A 14,374-nucleotide genomic window follows, 5' to 3' on the forward strand; every position below is an offset into this window, starting at 1 on the left:
CCGACTTGGGTAAGCTGCCGTCGAACCAGCACGATGCAGGTGGAGGGCTCAATAGATGGGAAGCCATGCCGCCTGACAGTGGACACTGGGGCTGAGAAAACCCTAGTGCGGCCTGATATGTTGGCCACTATGCGACTTCCAGACGCACCACAGAGACTGTGTGGTGTCACGGGGCATTGTGTGCAGCTCAAGGGGCCAGTGGAGGCTCGTATTGGCGTGGGCAGCACGGTGCAGCGGCTGCCGGTGTATGTGGCCGATCTGGACGAGCACTGTTTGCTGGGCCTTGACTACCTGACGCAGAGTAAGGCGTGTGTCGACCTTGGACGGAAGCTGGTGAGGGTGCACGGTGAAGAGGTGCCCTTGCTTCCAGAGGTTGGCTGTGCAGAGGTAGTTACAGCTGAGCGACTGCACCTTGCCCCCAGGACAGAGTCTAGAATCCGGTGTCGACTGTCAAGAGTGATGTGTGGAGTAGAGGACCTCGTGGAGCCCAACCAAAACTTGCAGTTGGCTGATGGCGTAGCGGTTGGGCGGAGCCTTGTTGGACCAGGGGAGGGGTTAGTTACAGTGTTGGTAGCCAACTTCTCCGATAAGGCCCAGAAGGTGCCAGCTGGTGCAAAGCTGGGCACTTATGAGGAAGTGGAGCATCCAGAAGAGTCGTCGGGGAACAAGGAGTTGGTTGGTGTAGGACCGTTGCCTGACTCCCTCGAGGACTTGGCGCACCGGAGCGCCGCTAACCTGGCGAAGGAGACCTATGACCGGCGCATGAGGGAAGTGAGGTACAACATAGGTGACAGTGTGGCTGCATAACCCGCGTCGGAAGCGAGGGCTCTCGCCGAAACTACAGAGCCCCTGGGAGGGGCCATACACGGTGGTAGCGGCCCTCTCTGATGTCACCTATCGAATTCGCAGAGGGCGAAAACGACCGTCTGTTGTCCACGTGGACCGGCTGTGGCGTTACCATGGGCCAGGAAGCTACTCCTGGGGCCATGGTGAAAAAGAAGATGAAGTTAGCCCCAGTAGCAGCGATGAGGACGTGGCAGACGCCGACCGAGATGAGGACGAGCATTTGGACGGTGAGGGCGATGCAGCAGATGTCAATGGTGACCATGAGCCAGGTCTTGGGACAGGAGATACCCCTCTGGGTGCCACTGCCAATCTGCCGCCGCCCACACCTCCTCCAGAGAGACCCCAGCGAGAGCGAAGAAAGCCGCGCTGGATGAAAGATTTTTGTCTTTCTGAGAACTGATTTTATTTAAATTTTTATGTAGTTTGTTTCAGGTTTAGATATGTCAGAGCAGACGGGTCGTCTGCTTGATAGGGGGGGATAGTGCTACGCCAGTGGGTCTTTGTCTCTGTGCGAAACATGTGTTTACATGAAGGGACCTGGGCAAACATGAGGCAGCTGGCTGTGAGCAGAGGAGCGGAGGAACAAGCCGAGAGACGCGGTTGGGTGCTGCTCCTGTGAAGACCTCGTGTGTGCCCTTGTGACCTGAGATAAACCTGGTGTTGCCCTGTTATAAGCTGTAGTGTGCTGTGTGACATGCTGGTTTCCCCCCTGTATTGTGCCTATAGAAAAGTGTACGGGTAAATAACTTGTGTAAATAAAGGAAAGACTGTCATTTTGTGTTTATTTCGTGCCCTGCCTCGCCACTTGGCGTTTCCTCTTGTGGTGTTCTGGGACGCTGTGGTGCTCGGTGCCTCTTGGAGCTGTTCAGTGTTCACGACCTTGTGGATAGCACGCCGTCTGCCTAGCCTGCCTTGTGTTGGTGGCAGAGAGACGAGGCGACCGGCGTAACAATATATATATATATATATATACATATATATATATATATATATATATATGTATATATATATATATATATATATATATATATATATATATATATATATATATATATATATATATACCTAATGATTGTGGAAAATGTGAAAGAGTTCACTTATCTTGGAGCTGTTTTAACTAATACATATGATGATTCACCGGAGATAAAAAGAAGAATTACCATTGCCAAAAACGCCACAATTGCTCTCAATAACATCTGGAAAGACCGAAGCATTACCTTACGGACAAAGCTGAGGTTATTGAACTCATTAGTTTTCCCAGTTGCATCATATGGTTCTGAGTGTTGGGTGTTGAAGTAGATAGACAAGAAAAAGATCAATAGTTTTGAAATGTGGTGTTACAGACGAATACTGCGTATTAGCTGGACAGAGAAGAAGACGAATGATGAAGTGCTGAGAAAAATAAATTGTAAAGACCGACTGTTTGACATCTTGAACAAGAGGAAATTAAAGTTTATATATATATATCATCAATAACGGTATGCTCATGTTTGAGCAGCCGTGGACCTCTCCACCATCCTTCGCCATCCTGGTATATATATATATATATACATACCTATATATATATATATATATATATATATATATATATATATATATATATATATATATATTGAACTCATTAGTTTTCCCAATTGCATCATATGGTTCTGAGTGTTGGGTGTTGAAGTAGATAGACAAGAAAAAGATCAATAGTTTTGAAATGTGGTGTTACAGACGAGTACTGCGTATTAGTTGGACAGAGAAGAAGACGAATGATGAAGTGACTCAAGACTGTCACGACGGCAATCTGAGTTCGAGGGTTCGAGTCACAGACCGCCGCGTTGTTTCCCTTAAGCAAGGAACTTCACCTCGATTGCCTACCTAGCCACTGGGGGACCAAGTCAGCCCAAGTCAGTGCCGGGTAAATAGAGATGGTGACTCGATAAAAACACAGGGCGGAAGGCAATGGCAAACCACCGCTCTAAATTGCCAAGAAAAATCATGGAAGCACATGATCGTCAAGGCTGCGGTGGTCGAATGGTTAGAGCGTCGGACTCAAGACTGTCACGACGGCAATCTGAGTTCGAGGGTTCGAGTCACCGACCGCCGCGTTGTTTCCCTTGGGCAAGGAACTTCACCTCGATTGCCTGCCTAGCCACTGGGTGGCCAAGCCAGCTCAAGTCAGTGCTGGTCCCAAGCCCGGATAAAATAAGAGAGAATGTTACCTAAAAAGGTAACACCGGCACTCTCCGTGGAAAGGAACTGGGGACCCTACCACGTACTCACTCCAAGAGCATCACAACGTGAAAACTGCAATTGAGTATCATGCTGTGACCACGGCGGCTCAGACGTGAACCTACCGTTAAATGATGATGATGATATATATATATATATATATATATATATATATATCATCATCAATAACGGTATGCTCATGTTTGAGCAGCCGTGGACCTCTCCACCATCCTTCGCCACTAAACTCGATCTTACGCTTTTCTTTCGACTTGTACCATCGACAGCCCGCAAATATCTTTGATATTGTCGCTCAGTCTTGTCTTCGGTTTGCCTCTTCCTCTGTTTCCTATCACCATCCCTGTCAGCAAGTTTTTCTCAATACTTTTACTTCTCATTACATGACCAAAAACTTTAATTTCCTCTTGTTCAAGATGTCCAACAGTCGGTCTTTACAATTTATTTTTCTCAGCACTTCATCATTCGTCTTCTTCTCTGTCCAGCTAATACGCAGTACTCGTCTGTAACACCACATTTCAAAACTATTGATCTTTTTCTTGTCTATCTACTTCAACACCCAACACTCAGAACCATACGATGCAATTGGGAAAACTAATGAGTTCAATAACCTCAGCTTTGTCCGTAAGGTAATGCTTCGGTCTTTCCAGATGTTATTGAGAGCAATTGTGGCGTTTTTGGCAATGGTAATTCTTCTTTTTATCTCCGGTGAATCATCATATGTATTAGTTAAAACAGCTCCAAGATAAGTGAACTCTTTCACATTTTCCACAATCATTCCATTGATTGTAACATGTTCATCATTGTTCATTGCCGGTTATCTTTGAATCTTCATGATCTTAGTTTTCTTGGCATTAAGAAACAAGCCAGCTTTTTCGCTTGCTTCTCTAACTTTATCTAGTAGTTGTTGTAGTTCAGTGATACTGCTGGCAATCAAAACTATATCATCGGCATACCTCAGATTTGATATTTTGTATCCTCCAACATCCACAGTTCCTTCAAAATTCTCTAGAGCATCTCTCATAATTGTTTCAGAATATATATTAAAGAGGTGCGGAGACAGAATGCAACCCTATCGCACTCCTTGTTTGACTTCGAACCATTCTGTTAACCCATAAGTGGTTCTTACAGCTGCTTGTTGTTGGTCATACAAGGCTTTTATTAATTGGATGATGTGTTTTGGAAACTTCATATCGTACATGTTATTCCAGAGGATATCGTGATCAACAGTATCAAAAGCTTTCACATAATCGATGAAACACAGGTATAGGTCTTTTTGATGTTCTCTGTTTTTCTCTATGATCAATTTTAAATTTAGAATCTGGTTTCTGGTACCTTTTCCAGGGCGAAAACCCGCTTGTTCGTCTGCAATTTCCTCTCTTAACTTCAACTTCATTCTTTCAGCAATAATTTTCAACAAAATTTTGCTGCTGTGACTTATTAAGGCAATTGTCCTATTATTGTTGCATTAGAGTGCGTCACCTTTTTTAGGTATGGGAGTAAAGACTGATTTTACCCAGTCTTCTGGCCATTTTCTTTCATTCCATATTTTTGTACAGAGTTTGTAGAAGAAGTATTCAACACTTTCGCCAGCATTCTTAATTAGTTCTGCTGTTATTTCATCTATTCCGGGGCTCTTGTTATTCTTTACTTCTTTTATGGCTTTTATAACTTCGTCCAGCAGTGGCGGTGGTTCATCCTCGCTGTCATTGAGTCTAATTAATGTTGTTGTTAGATCTTTATTCTTTTTGTATAAGTTGGAACAATATTGATTCCATCTATCTTTGACTTCTTTTCCATCACATAAAACAAGTCCATCTTCAGTTTTGATAGTGTCCATTGTAGGTTTAATCATTGGTGTAGAGGTTTGTCAGGAGAAAATAAAAGTTGAGTGGAATCCCCCAGGCTCCTTCTCAACTCGCAGTCTCCAACTAATTAGGAGGAACTATCTCTGCCGCTTTTAAAACAGTTACACTGTAATACGCCAGACATATTATTTGGTGAAACCAGTAATCAGTAGAACTGAAGGTGTTTTCACCAGATATCCACTGCCCTGCTGCCGACAGTTTCACCGCAACCCTGGTATAGGGAGCTAATAGGGTGCTATCCTTGTTCAAGGGAACCCTAGGGTGCAGTTTATTGTCTTACCCAGGACAAATATATATATATATATATATATATATATATATATATATATACCTATATATATATATATATATATATATATATATATATATATATATATATATATATATATATATATATATATATATATATATAGGTGTATATACCTATATATATATATATATATAGGTATATATATCAATCATCAATAACGGTATGCTCATGTTTGAGCAGCCGTGGACCTCTCCACCATCCTTCGCCACTAAACTCGATCTTACGCTTTTCTTTCGACTTGTACCATCGACAGCCCGCAAATATCTTTGATATTGTCGCTCAGTCTTGTCTTCGGTTTGCCTCTTCCTCTGTTTCCTATCACCATCCCTGTCAGCAAGTTTTTCTCAATACTTTTACTTCTCATTCTTCTTCTTTTAACGGTAGGTTCATGTCTGAGCCGCCGTGGTTACAGCATGATACTTAATTGTAGTTTTCATGTTGTGATGCTCTTGGAGTGAGTACGTGGTAGGGTCCCCAGTTCCTTTCCACGGAGAGTGCCGGTGTTACCTTTCTAGGTAATCATTCTCTCTATTTCATCCGGGCTTGGGACCAGCACTGACTTGGGCTGGCTTGGCCACCCAGTGGCTAGGTAGGCAATCGAGGTGAAGTTCCTTGCCCAAGGGAGCAACGCGCCGGCCGGTGACTCGAACCCTCGAAGTCAGATTGCCGTCGTGACAGTCTTGAGTCCGATGCTCTAACCATTCGGCCACCGCGGCCTTGGCGATCATGGGCTTCCATGATTTTTCTTGGCAATTTAGAGCGGTGGTTTGCCATTGCCTTCCGCCCGGTGTTTTTTTTTTTTTTTTTTTTTTTTTTTTTTTTTTTTATCGAGTCACCATCTCTATTTACCCGGCACTGACTTGGGCTGGCTTGGCCACCCAGTGGCTAGGCAGGCAATCGAGGTGAAGTTCCTTGCCCAAGGGAAACAACGCGGCGGTCGGTGACTCGAACCCTCGAACTCAGATTGCCGTCGTGACAGTCTTGAGTCCGACGCTCTAACCATTCGGCCACCGCGGCCCCATTTACTTCTCATTACATGACCAATAAACTTTAATTTCCTCTTGTTCAAGATGTCCAACAGTCGGTCTTTACAATTTATTTTTCTCAGCACTTCATCATTCGTCTTCTTCTCTGTCCAACTAATACGCAGTACTCGTCTGTAACACCACATTTCAAAACTATTGATCTTTTTCTTGTCTATCTACTTCAACACCCAACACTCAGAACCATATGATGCAATTGGGAAAACTAATGAGTTCAATATATATATATATATATATATATATATATATATATATATATATATATATATATATATATATATATATATATATATATATATATATATATATATATATATATATAGTATATATATATATATATATATATATATATATATATAATATATATATATATATATATATAGGTATATATATATTATATATATATATATATATATATATATATATATATATATATATATATATTTGTCCTGGGTAAGACAATAAACTGCACCCTAGGGTTCCCTTGAACAAGGATAGCACCCTATTAGCTACCTATACCAGGGTTGCGGTGAAACTGTCGGCAGCAGGGCAGTGGATATCTGGTGAAAACACCTTCAGTTCTACTGATTACTGGTTTCACCAAATAATATGTCTGGCGTATTACTTGTAACTGTTTTAAAAGGGGCAAGATAGTTCCCCTAATTATTTTGGAGACTGCGAGTTGAGAAGGAGCCTGGGGATTCCACTCAACTTTTTTTTTCTCCAGACAACCTCTAACCAATGTTTAAAACCTACAATGGACCTATCAAAACTGAAGATGGACTTTTTTTTGTGAGGAAAAAAAGTCAAAGATAGAGGGAATCAATATTGTTCCAACTTATAAAAAAAGAATAAAATCTAAAAACAACTTTAAATTAGCCCAAATGACAGCGGGGAGACCCCGCCCTCTGGACGAAGTTATAAAACCTAAAAAATAAAAAATAACAAAGCCCCGGATAGATGAAATAACAGCAGAACAAATTAGAAGCGGGGCGAAGTGTTGAATACCCCTTCTACAAACTCTTTACAAAAAAGGGAAGAAAGAAAAGGGCCCAAAGCGGGGTAAAATCTTTTTACTCCCTCCCAAAAAAAGGTGACGCACTCTAATGCAAAAATAATGGGAAAATTCCTTAAAAAGTCACACCCAAAAAAATTTTTTGTTAAAAATTTATTGCTGAAAAAATAAAGTTGAAGTTAAGAGAGAAATTGCAACAAACAAGCGTTTTTCGCCCTGGAAAGGTCAAAACCAGATTCTAAATTTTAAAATTGATCATGAGAAAAACGGAACATCAAAAAGCCCTATACCTGTGTTTCATCGATTATGTAAAAGCTTTTGTACTTTTGATCACGTCCTCTGGAATAACATGTACGATATGAATTTTTCCAAAAACCATCACCAATTAATAAAAGCCTTGTATACCAACAACAACACTGTAGAACCACTTTGGGTTAAAGAAGGGTTCAAGTAAAACAAGGAGGCGTAGGGTTGCATTCTGTCTCCGCACCTCTTTAATATATTTCTGAAAAAATTTTGAGAGTGCTCTAGAAATTTTGAAGGAACTTTGGATGTTGGAGGATAAAAATTTCAATCTGAGGTATCCCGATGATATATTTTTTTGATTGCCAGCAGTATCACTAAAACTACAACAACTCCTAAAAAAGTTAAGAAGCAAGCGAAAAGCTGCTTTTTTCTTAATGAAAAGAAAACAAGTCAAAAATTTCAAAGTTTTAACCGCAATAAACAATGATGCATGTTACAATCAATGGAATGTTGTGGAAAATGTAAAGAGTTCACTTATTTTGGAGCTGTTTTCTAATCATTTTTATGATTCCCCGGAAAAAAAAGAGAATTCCCATTGCCAAAAGCCCCAAATTGCTCTCAAAAAACCCTGGAAGACCGAAGCTTACCTTAGGGACAAAGCTGAGGCTATTGAACTCTTAGTTTTCCCCAATTGCATCGTAGGTTCTGAGTGTTGGGTGTTGAACTAGATAGACAAGAAAAACCAATATTTTAAAATGTGGTTTACAGACATACTGCTATTGCTGGACAAGAAGAAGACGAAGATAAAGTGCTGAGAAAAATAAATTGTAAAGCCGACTTTTGGGACATTTTAAAAACGAGGAAATTAAAGTTTATTGGTCATGTTAGAATAAATTTGAAAAAACTTGCAGACGGGTTTGGTGATGGGAAACAGGGAAGAGAAAAACCAAAGAAAAAACTGAGCGACAATTCAAAGTTTATTTGCGGGCGTGATGGTACAAGTCGAAAAAAAAAGCTAAGCGAGTTTAGTGGCAAAGGGATGGTGGGAGGTCCACGGCTGCTCAACATGAGCATCCGTTATTTGATGATATATATATATATAATTATTATATATAATATATTCATCTCATCTTTAAACGGTAGGTTCACGTCGAGCCCCGTGGTCACAGCATGTACTCAATTGCTTTTCACGTTGTGATGCCTTGGATGATACGTGGGAGGTCCCCAGTTCCTTTTCCCGGAGGTGCCGGTTTACCTTTTTAGGGAACCCATTTTTTATTTTTCCGGGCTTGGGGGGCCACAAATGCTTAGCTGGCTTGGCCCACCCAGTTGCTGCAAATCGAGGGAAGTTCCTTTTCCCAAAAACAACGCGGGGGGGCGGTGACTCGAAAAACCTCGAACTCAGATTGGGCCGTCGTACGTCTTGGGTCCGACGCTTAAAAACCCTTAAAAACCCAGCCCTTGACGATCATTGCTTTTCCCTGATTTTTCTTGGGATTTTGAGCAGTGGTTTGCCCTTGCCTTTCCCCCCTGTGTTTTTTTTCGATCACCATCTCTATTTCCCGGGACTGACTTGGGGTGACCTTGGGCCCCCATGCTAGGTAGCAATCGGGGAATTCCTTTCTTAAAAAACCGCGGGGGTCTGTGACCGAACCCTCAACTCAGATTGCCGTCGTGACGTCTTGAGTCCGACCCCTCTAACCTTCGGCCACCCGGCCCCATATATAATATAGTTATAAAATATATAATATATAAATATAATAAAATTATAATTATTATATATATATATATACCCATATATAGTGGGGACCATAAAAAAACCCGGGGGGAAGGCAAAGGCAAACCACCGCTCTAATTTGCTAAGAAAAAATCATGAATCCCTGATCGTCAAGGCCCGGGGGCCAATGGGGTTTAAACGTCGGACTCAACCTGACCCAAAAGGGATATTAATTCGAGGGTTTTGAGTCACCGACCGCCAGTTTTTTTCCTTGGCGGACTTCACCTTTATTGCCTACCTAGCTGCTGGGTGGCCAGCCCCCCAAATCAAAGTGCTGGGCCCAAGCCCCAATAAAAAAGAGATTTGTTACCAAAAGGTACCCCCGGCACCTCCGTGGAAAGGGCTGGGGGGCCCCACCACTACTCCTCCAAGAGCCTCACAACATGAAAAAAACAATTTTAAATATGACCTACCTTAAAAAAAAGGAGATACCCTTTCATATTAAAATTATATATATATATATATTATAATATATATTATATATATTTTATATATGGGGGCCCCGTGGCCGAATGGTTTTGAGCTCGGCTCAAACTGTCACGCGGCAATCTGAGTTCGAGGGTTCGAGTCACGCCGCCGCTTTTTCCCTTGGGGAAAAACTTCACCTCATTCCCCGCCTACCCTGGGGGACCCCAAATAGCCTAAATTTAGTGCCCGGGGAAAAAAAAGATGTGACTCGGGGAAAAAAAAAAAAAAAAAAAAAAAAAAAACAAAAAAAAAAAAAACCGGGCGGGAAGGCTGGCAACCACCGCTCAAATTCCAAAAAAATCATGGAACCCTGATCGTCAAAGGGCCCCGGTGGGCCGAATGGGGAGAGCGTCGGACTCAAACTTCACGACGGCAACGAGTTCAGGGTTCGAGTCCCAACCGCCGGTTGTTTCCCTTGGGCAATTGGGGAGGAACCACCTCGATTGCCTCCTAGCCACATGGCCCAAACCCCTCAGTCATGCTGGTCCCAAACCCCATAAAATTTAAAAAGGAAAATTACCAAAAGGTAACACCGCACCTCCGTGGGAAAAGGAAATGGGGACTCTACACTACTCACTCCATAGACACAACGTGAAAAAATGCAAATTTGGGATCTCTTACCACACGGCTCAACATGAACCCACCGTTAAAAAGAATATATAAATATAAATATATATAATATATATATATATTTAAAATAAATTATATTAAATATTTTATTTATATATATATATATATATATTCTTCTTCTTTTACGGGAGTTCATGTCGAGCCGCCGGGTCAAAAGAATATACTTTAAAAATATATATATAGGGACAAAACAAAAAACGGGAGCTCATCTTGGACCGTGGCCTCTCCACCATCCTTTGCCACTAACTCGTCTTCCTTTTCTTTCCATTATACCACGAAACCCGAAATATCTTTTATATTGTCGCTCATCTTGTCTTTTGGTTTGCCTCTTCCTCTGTTTCCTACACCTCCCCGTCGCAAGTTTTTTTCCCAAAACTTTTACTTCTCATTAATACAATAAAATTTTTTTCCTCTTTTTCAAGATGTCCAAAAGTCGGGCCCTACAATTTATTTTTTTCGCCTTCATCTTCTCTTCTTCTCTGTCCACTAATACGCTTCTCGTCTGTACACCCATTTCCCAAAAAATTTTCTTTTTCTTTCTATCTACTTCACACCAACACTCGAAACCCTATGAAACTTTGGGGAAAATAATGATTCAATAACCTCAGCTTTGTCCGTAAGGTTCTCGGGCTTTCCAGTGTTATTAAGCAATGTGGCGCTTTGCAATGGTAATTCTTCTTTTATCTCCGGTGAATCTCATATGTTTATTAAAACAGCTCCAATAAATGAAATCTTTCACATTTTCCACAAACATTCCCTTGTTGAACTTTCACTTTTTTCATTGCCCGGGTTTTCTTTGAAACTTCATGATCTTAGTTTTCTGGCATTTAAAAAAACCAGCCTTTTCGCTTGCTTCTCTAACTTTATCTAGTAGTTGTTTATTCATGATACGCTGCAAACAAAAATATTCACGGGGTACCTCGATTTGATATTTTGTATCCCCCAACCCAAGTTTTCCCTTTAAAATTCTCTAGGCACCTCTCATAAATTGTTTCAGAATATATATTAAAAATGCGGGGACAGAATGCAAACCCCGTCGTATCCTTGTTTGACTTCGAACCCTTCTGTTTAACCCATAATGGGCTTAAACTGCTTGTTTTTGGTCATACAGGGTTTTATTAAAGGATATGTTTTTTGGAAAATTCATATGTACTGTTATTCCAAGGATATCGTGATCAACAGTATCAAAGCTTTCCTAATCGATGAACCAGGTATAGGGCTTTTGATGTTCTCTTTTTTTCTCTATATCAATTTTAAATTTTGAAACGGTTTTTTTGGTACCTTTCCAGGGGGAAACTGCTTTTCGTCGCAATTTTTCCCTCTTAAATTCACTTCATTCTTTCAGCAAAAATTTTCAAAAAAATTTTTCTGCTGTGATTTTAAGCAATTGTCCTATTATTGTTGCATTGGGGTGCTCACCTTTTTTAGGGATGGGGGGTAAAGACTGATTTTACCCCTCTTCCCGGCCCTTTTTTTCATTCCATTTTTTTACGAGTTTGTGAAGAATATTCAACACTTTCGCCAGCATTCTTAATTAGTTTTTCTGTTATTTCACTATTCCGGGGGTCTTGTTATTTTTTACTTCTTTTTGCTTTTTTTAACTTCGTCCCGCAGTGGCGGTGTTCACCTCGTTCATTGAGTCCCAATTAATGTTGTTTTTTAGATTTTTTTTTTTTTGTATAAGTTGGAACAATATTGATTCCATCTTCTTTGACTTCTTTTCCCTCCATAAAAAAGTCCATCTTTAGTTTTGATAGTGTCCATTGTAGGGTTTAAATTTTGTGTGATGTTTCGTTCCCTTTAGAGTTTTTTTTGTTGCTTTTGATAGAACATTTTTTTAATTCCTGGCATGTTTTCTTTTAAAAATTTTTTTTTACTTTTCGCAATAATCTTTGAATTTTTTTTATTTTGTTTTTTGTAAAATTCTTTTTTTAAAAGGTTTTGAACCTTTTTTTTTTAGGGGGATCTTCTTGTTTCAATTTCTTGGTTTTTTTTAGATTCCGGGGGGTTTTTCTTTTTCTTTTTGGCATAGTTTCTTAACATGCTCACAAGAGTTCTTTTCCTTCTTCCCCCCAATCTTTGGTGTTTTATCTCTTCACTTGATTGGTATTTAAAATTTTTTGCCCCTCAATTCTTAATTGTTATCAAGAGTTTTGTAGTCGAGCTTTAAAAGGGGGTTTGGACCTCCATCTTTTTGAGTCTTTTTTAAAGTCATAGTTAGTATTGGTGGTCAATGTTGCAGTCGGGACCCGGTCTTGTTTTCGAATTTTTTTTTGCACTCTTCCTTTTTGGTTCGCACATGTATCAAAATTTGGGTTTCGTGTTCCCTTGTCGGTAAAACCACTTACAAATGTCTTGGGGGGTGTTGGAGGACTGTCTTGCTTCCTGGACTGTCTGTGGGGTTTTCCCAGGACGGTCTGTGGTTTCATCGGACGGTCTGTGGCTTCCCCGGACGGTCTGTGGACTCTTCGGACGGTCTGTGGCTTCCTCGGACGGTCTGTGGCTTCCTAAGACGGTCTGTGGCTTCCTAGGACGGTCTGTGGCTTCCTCGGACAGGTCTGCTTCTTCCTCGGACGGTCTGTGGCCTTCTTGGACGTCTGTGTCCTTCTTGGACGTCTGTGGCCTTCTTGGACGTCTGTGGCTTCTTGGACTTCTGAAACCAGCATCTCATCATGTTGGAAACGTTTACCCTTCGAATATGACGTCATTTTGATGGTGCAAAGTCAGGAGAATAAAAAGCAGGATGAGGAAGGACGTCGCAGACACAGGACCGCGCTTCCACCTGGGCAATGGGAGAGTTGTGAACAGGGGCGTTGTCTTGTAGGAGGCGGACACCTTTGGGAGGGAGGAGAGGTAGAGGGGGAGGGAGAGAGAGAGAATAGGAAAGGAGAGATGGGGGGGAAGGAGAGGGGGAGAAGGGGGAGGAAGGGGTGGAAGAGGAGGAAGAGGAGGAGGAGGAGGAGAGAGTGGAAAAGGAGGAAGGGGGAATGGAAAAGGAGGAGGGAAAGGAGGAAGAGGAAGAAAGAGTTAAAGAGTTAGAGATTAAAAAGGTAAGAACAGATAGATAAGAGCTTTTTCATTCCTCTTTTTCGTCTTTCGTAATATCTTTTGTTTACTTCTCGGTGTGTTTCTTCCCTTCTTCTTTCATTTTCTTTTTTTTCTCCTTTTATTCTTCCTGTTCTTTCACTTCTCTCTTGTCCTTTCATTTCTTTTTCATCTTCTTTTTCCTTTTTTCTTTTCTGTAATTTTCTTCTTGTTCTTTTCTTTCATTTTCATTCCCTTTTTAGCGTTATTCTGTTGCTTCTTTTCCTTCATTTTATTCTTTTGATTCTCTTCATTCTCTTCCTTCTGCCTCTTCTTATTCTCTCTCTCTCTCTCTCTCTCTCTCTCTTCCCCTCTCTCTCTCTCTCTCTCTCTCTCTCTCTCTCTCTCTCTCTCTCTCTCTCTCTCTCTCTCTCTCTTTATTATTATTTTTTAATTTCCCATGTCCACTCTTTATCCCCACCTTCTTTTCCTATTTTTTCCGCCTTCACCTCCACCCAAACTCAAAGTCAAAATAGAAAATAGTAAATAAATAAAAATAAATGATAAATGAATAAATAAATATATTCTCTTCTTTATAAATGACCTCAATAAGCGACCTCTGGGATGCAGTTGCCTCGTTGTTTTGCAATGTTGATTAAAACTTTTAAGAAAAAAAATCAACTTGCAAAGGGGACAGAGAGGTTGACTTGATTCTATGTTGCCAAGTCTGGGTTGCTGAAGGGTTATCATGGGGGTTGAGAGGGGGGGAGGGGGAAGAGGGAGGGGGGGAAAGGGAGAGGGGAGGGGGGAAGAGGGAGAGGGGGGAGGAGGGGGAGAAGGAGAGGTGGAGAGATGAGGGAAGGGAGGAGAAGGAGGGGGAGGGGAGAAGGGGGAGAGGAGGGAGAGGAGGAAAAA

The sequence above is a fragment of the Penaeus monodon genome, chromosome 7 (assembly GCF_015228065.2).
Source record: "Penaeus monodon isolate SGIC_2016 chromosome 7, NSTDA_Pmon_1, whole genome shotgun sequence".
Lineage (NCBI taxonomy): Eukaryota > Metazoa > Arthropoda > Malacostraca > Decapoda > Penaeidae > Penaeus > Penaeus monodon.